This window comes from Phaethon aethereus (genome assembly GCF_964289735.1).
Source record: "Phaethon aethereus genome assembly, chromosome: 1".
Lineage (NCBI taxonomy): Eukaryota > Metazoa > Chordata > Aves > Phaethontiformes > Phaethontidae > Phaethon > Phaethon aethereus.
This window is the reverse complement of record NC_138575.1, coordinates 118358182-118364181: the sequence shown is the minus strand read 5'-3', so window position 1 is coordinate 118364181 and position 6000 is coordinate 118358182.

Genomic DNA, 6000 nt, shown 5'->3' with positions numbered 1-6000 from the left:
GGACTCACATTGGCCACCAAGTTTTTAATCCACCATTCCCTTGCAGAAATAAATGGGTGAATAATACAGTGGTTAAAGGTTCACTAATCACAAATCCTAAATTAGTTTGTGATTTGCAAAACCTCAAACTCCTCAAGGTTCACATCTTACTGCATAGTGACTCACTTCATATAATGAAGTCTCAGTATAATAAAATCTGGATTAAGCTATTGTAGCTCTTAGCTGAGCCAAACCATTTTGCCAAGTTGCTCTTAATACTTTTTAAATGAAAACATATTAAAAAAAACCACAACACAACTAGAATAAGGGTCAGTACAACATTGTAAAGCGGAGCAATGCCCTGGTGATGTAAAGGAAATCGTGGTACCCCATTGCTGTTGAGAACTCAGGAACCAAACTAACTGTATGAACAAACTGTTACTTGCCGCTTTGAGAAGGATGCTTGGAGGGAGTTACCTGGCTGATTCAGACATTATACCTCCGGATCTCACCAGGAAGATCTCCTAAATTAAAAAAATTAAAAAAAAAAAATACAAGCGGTTGTTTGGAGGCGACAGCCCATTCAGATTGACAGAAAACATAATTCCCTATATCCTCTGGTTGCACCTGAATCCGCCTGAAATGTTTTTTCTGATATACTCCTGCCCAGACTCAAGCCCACGTCAAGTCCAGTGAGTTCCTGCATAGACCCACGGCAGCACCCAGCTGCTCACACCTGCAGGCCAACAAACCCAAAGCCCTCAGCCAGGGTACTTTGTGCTTTGCTGCAAGAATTGTCTTGGTAAGCAGATAAGCCGTCACCAGAGAAGCCTTCTCTCTTAATCACAAAGCAGTTTAAGGTCAGCGAAGAGTCTCACACTGGACACTTCATAACATCTCTTCTAACTTTCTTTTTTCCTTTTTACTTTTTCCTTTCTCCTGTGCACACACGCTGTCCCAACTCTGGATAAGATTAGAGGGGGGAACCTGGAACACACAGCTGAAACTGCTGAACCCTCATTTTCTATGTGAAGAACGTGTAAAGCTTTCACAGAAAATAATTATTCTTACCTTTGGAAGTACCCTGGCTCCTGCTGTAGCACTGGGATGGAGCTCAGCAGTTCCTTTGGACTTACGGGGGATTGCTGGGAGTGCACGCAGAGCTGCAGCCAGGCCACCTGCAATGCTGGGGTTGTTTTGTTGGCTTGTTTGCCAAAATAATTCTTTGTATTTCTTTAATCTCCCTCAAAATTGCTCCATTTTTCAGGGAATGTAAGTACCCTTTAAAGTTTTCATAGATCTCTTTTTCTTTTACACCAAAGGGACTGTTGCAATCAGTTGAATAGACCACGAAGAACAAATCAGTGACAGAAGAAGACAGATTTCTATCTACCATAGAAATCACCTTTATAGTAGATGCGATAACTCCATTCCAGGCTTTCCCATGGGTAGAGGCTCTATTTTGAACTGATGCTCCAGGCTTCCCAGGGTGACCCTTCAGACCAAACAGGGTCAGCATTCAGAGCGTGAACACCAGAAATGGATGCTTACGTGAACGGAGCCTCACTCTTCTGAAGTCTGTCCTTCACTAATGGCACCCTCCCTTTCCCAGCAGAAGGACTGGTCAGCAGGTAAGGAAAGGACTTTAAAATAAACTTTAGAGCTGGAAGGCTATTCTTTCCCCTTAATCATCATGGAATAGAGGTGCCACAAAAATGTTGCCTTGATGTCTACAGAGCAAGGCCCCAGCTGTTAGTCAGCTTGCAGTTAGCCCTGCACAAGCACTTCTATGCAAATACAGCAGTCCAACACTTAGCATCAAATGTTTGACCTCAGTTTTTCATTTTTTTAATTTACTGCAAAGAAGCCCGAGGTGACCAGCCAGATGGTAAATTATTACAAGTTTGGCACCAAAGTCTAGTCTGGTCTCCTAATAGAGCATTTGTCATGGTTATATATTGTATCATGTTCTAATTTATAATGCAGTTACACCCATCTGTGAGGCCAAATTCTGCCCTGAGTTACACAAGAGTAACCCCAATACAACAGGGATAAAAGCACAGGAATGAACAGAATCTAGCTTTGGTTCACCTATGCTTCAAAAAGCCTTTAGAAATACCTAGTAAACAAGCCTGTATGCACTTGCTCAGATTCTAGATGCTCTGAATGGGAAATAGATGGAAACCCTTTACAGTCTTAATTGGCACAATCAGAATTCAACAACAAGAAAAAAAAAAAATCTTCATTTCCAAAGAAGGAATTTCATCAGCAATGATACAAGCAGATATTCATTAACTACATATTGGAAGTCCATCTTCCAACACAACTCAATCAAAAGGGAATCTGCAGTTGCAGGATAAGGTCTCTCATTTTCTGCATCCAAAACAAATAGTGATAAAGCTTAGTCCTGATAAGCCAGTCCCTGCCAAAGAGACACAGCAACAAACCTTCCCTCCAGGGAGTTGACATGTCCTCCTAGGGAAGCACTGAGGGCTGCACATCCTCTCCCATGCCAGGTAATGGAAAGGCAATATCTAAGTCTGTGTTCAGACTCCTCTTACAGACCATTTGTCCTCAGGAAAATTCATCTGAGGACAGACTGAAGCCCAGGCTTTTCCCCAAACACAGGCATTTTTGTTTTAGGCAAGCAGTGTTCCTATATCAAGGCTTTCTTGGCTTGTACACATCAATGTAGCTCCACCTACATAAGTGACAGCTATTTCATCTCAGAGTCTGGCATCCTCTGATTTATATAAGGGAATGATCGGAAAATCTGGCTTAGGCTCTGAAGGCAGCTGAGCCTGGAGCAGGTAGGTACAGCTTGCTGCTGTTGTGATCATGGGCTCAGGTGTGGAGAGGAGCACTGAGTGAATGGAGGCTGTTGCATTACAGTCTCCTGTAAATCACCCCTCTTAAACCTACCTCATTTAAAGAGGACTCCAGGGTAGTAAAAGCAGAGTACACTTCAGCCCTATATGCTTGCCAAGCACCAGTTTGCAAAAACAAAAGGATAAATCCTTGCGGAGGAGAGGAATCCAGTGAAAGCGGCACAACCTCATCATCCCGGGGAGCTGCCCAAAGCCGGCTGTGTGGCACAGTCCCGATACCCGCTGGGTCGGCTTCCCCAGGTGGGTGGGCGACCGGGAGGCCTGCTAGCAGTTAGCATTTGTGTCAGCAAAATGGCTTGTCAGACAATGTCCAGAAAGTTTCCAAAACTTCTCCTAGAGTTATATTGAAATGTGTTTGGAAAACATGTGATTAATTGCAAGAAGGCTTGGAGATATCATTATGCGAATTCACCACTGTACAATGTGCCGTTAACTTTAAGTTCCAGTGAAAAAAATATGGAGAAATTGATTGTCCATACTGCACAGAACAATTGCTTTCTAATGTAACAAACACCTTGCTAAGTTGGCTTTGACTTTATTGAAAAACTTTATCTGGGTTGATGTTTTTTTCAGACCCACTCAATGCCTCTGGGAGCTATTTGTGAGACCAGTAAAAAAGGCAATATGTATTCCTATAGTTTTTGTACCATCCAAAAACTGACCTTCCAGAAGAGCTATTACTTAGCCTTATAATAATTCCTTCAAAGGAATGACCTAGAAAGGGCACCCATAACACTGAACACAACAATGGGCCCAAAATTCAGCTGATATCAACAGTGACTTTGTTAACTATATATTTTGAAAAGTATAACTATGAGACTGGAAAGCACTGGAAAGTACTGTAAAACTGTAAGGACTGAAAGCCAAATTAAAGGTTAACATAACAATTAATTACTTTGTATCAGAGTTTTGTTTGGTTTTATCTAATATTCCCACCGAATTGTACTATAGATCAGCTGCTCCTGAATTCTGAAATATTTCTCAAGAACAATATTACATTTATATTATTATAATAACCATAACCCCATTGATAACATTTGTATAATTTATTTGGTCTGTGCATAGACATCACTTCACGTGCCATAGAAATTATTCCACTTACTTACAAAGAAGTCCATTACTTCCCCAAAGAGTGGCAAGTAGCGCTGCAGAAAGCTTGAGAGGAGTGAGATTCATCTTACCTCACTTGGGAAAAAAGCCTCTGCGGTATAGACTGAGTTACTGAAGTTGCCTGTACAGTTCGTAGGGAAAGAGAGACCATTCCAGAAGTCAGCTGGACACATCTAAGGACACTATTATCTCTCTATACAGACCCCCAGAAAATTCCTAATCAACAAACTTGGGCTGGATAGCTAGCATTTAAACAATGATGCAGAGGTAAGATAAGTATAACCTGAAGTACTGAGCAATTTTTTTCACTTTGAAACTACTACGGAATTTGGCAAAGCAAAATGTGTGCGTAAAATGTTGCCATAAATTTATCAGAGTTCATGCTGCTAATCTTACACGGAATAAGAAACAAGTGCAAACTGCTTGCTGATTGATTTTCTTTCTCTGAAACATAGGGTAGAATCAGTACCTTCTGGCTGTGTGCTGAGTTAGAAAGTTACCACTTCTCACATCGCAGTGAGATCTCCACTGAACAGTGAGGCATTTCTCATGTGCACACAAATACCCTCCAGAAATATGATTTTCTTCTGAGCCAGGTCCTTTGGCATTCAGGTGGTCAGGCGGTAGGTAGCATGAAAATAAGAAAGAAGGCCAGATAGCCTGGTTCCTCATATGTTGAAAGCAGCTGAAATCACACTACAATTGCAGTTTTATCAGAAGGACTTGTCAAATACTTGCAACCTCCGAAATTATTTTTTGCAAAACAGTGATTCATAATCTTATGAAGTATTAGGCATTCCTTGTGAGCATGAGATGCTGGATTTCCAGTGGATCCAACAATGACAGAAGATCACATTTTCCTGTGAAGTGGCTGAATACATCTCAGTAAAGGAGAATTCCTTGATGTTTCTAAGGAATTTGAAACACTTCTCAGGAAGAGTGAGCAAAAAATTCTTTAAGAGGAAGGACTGCTATGGCAACTTACACCAGCTGAAACTCTGCTGTCAGTTACCATGCAAGGAAATAATGGAGAGACCAGACCAAGCCTAGGAAAAAAGGAAGACGAAATACAGAGGCAGAAAAGCAATTAAACTGAAGCAAAATCAGAAAATAGGGGAGAAAGGAGCAAAAAAGGAAAAGAGAAAGGAGCGTAAGAGAAAAAGGAAAGATAACTGAATGCAGAATCACCAAGCAAGCAAATGAACGATGAACAGATGCAAAGAATGAATTGCTGGACAATGACCAGAAACGTATATGAGAACTGGGAAAAGAGGCAGAAAAAGGAAGGGAAAGAAGCCAAAAAACACAAGACCAATGTTTTTATCTTCTTAGTATTTGTTTGTAATTGTACTGCATGAACCTGATTTTTTTTTTCAGAACTAGTCGGAAGTCTTGCTGAGAAACTGCAGCCTACTGCTGACAAACACCATGCCTCTCAGAGGTTCTTCTGTTGTTAATCACACACCAGTACATCCTTTAGTGGTCTTCCCCCGTTCCTTCAGATATGGTTCATACAGAGTTTCTCTCTGATGTGTGAGAGGCCTCTTTCAGTCCCCAGCAGAGGCAGGGTAAATACAATACAGCTATACTTTTGCACTAACAGAAATAATAAATAATAATAAAATGTGTGCAGTAGGCTACTCATGCTGCAATGGAATTAACTCCTCCCTATATTCAGGCTTCAACGACTGAAGCTCTGTCTTCTTTAGCAGGACAAGATACATCTCCTGTGACTCTCAAGCTGCAGCTGTAGAAACATAATTACACACAAAGTAACCTATTCTTTTCTTAATTTTAATTCTGTCCGTCGGTGTCTGTGTTATTTGTAAAGTAATATTCCTCACACCATTATATCCTTCCCACTCACATTACAGAAAGGTATCTTTGTTCACCTCTATGGTTTTCCGCAGGCTGGGAGACTGCTTACCCTTCGTATTTAAAAAAACACACATACGCACAAACACACACACAAGCTAATGATGCTTAACCATCATTAGCTCTCCTCAGACCCGCACTAAGCAGG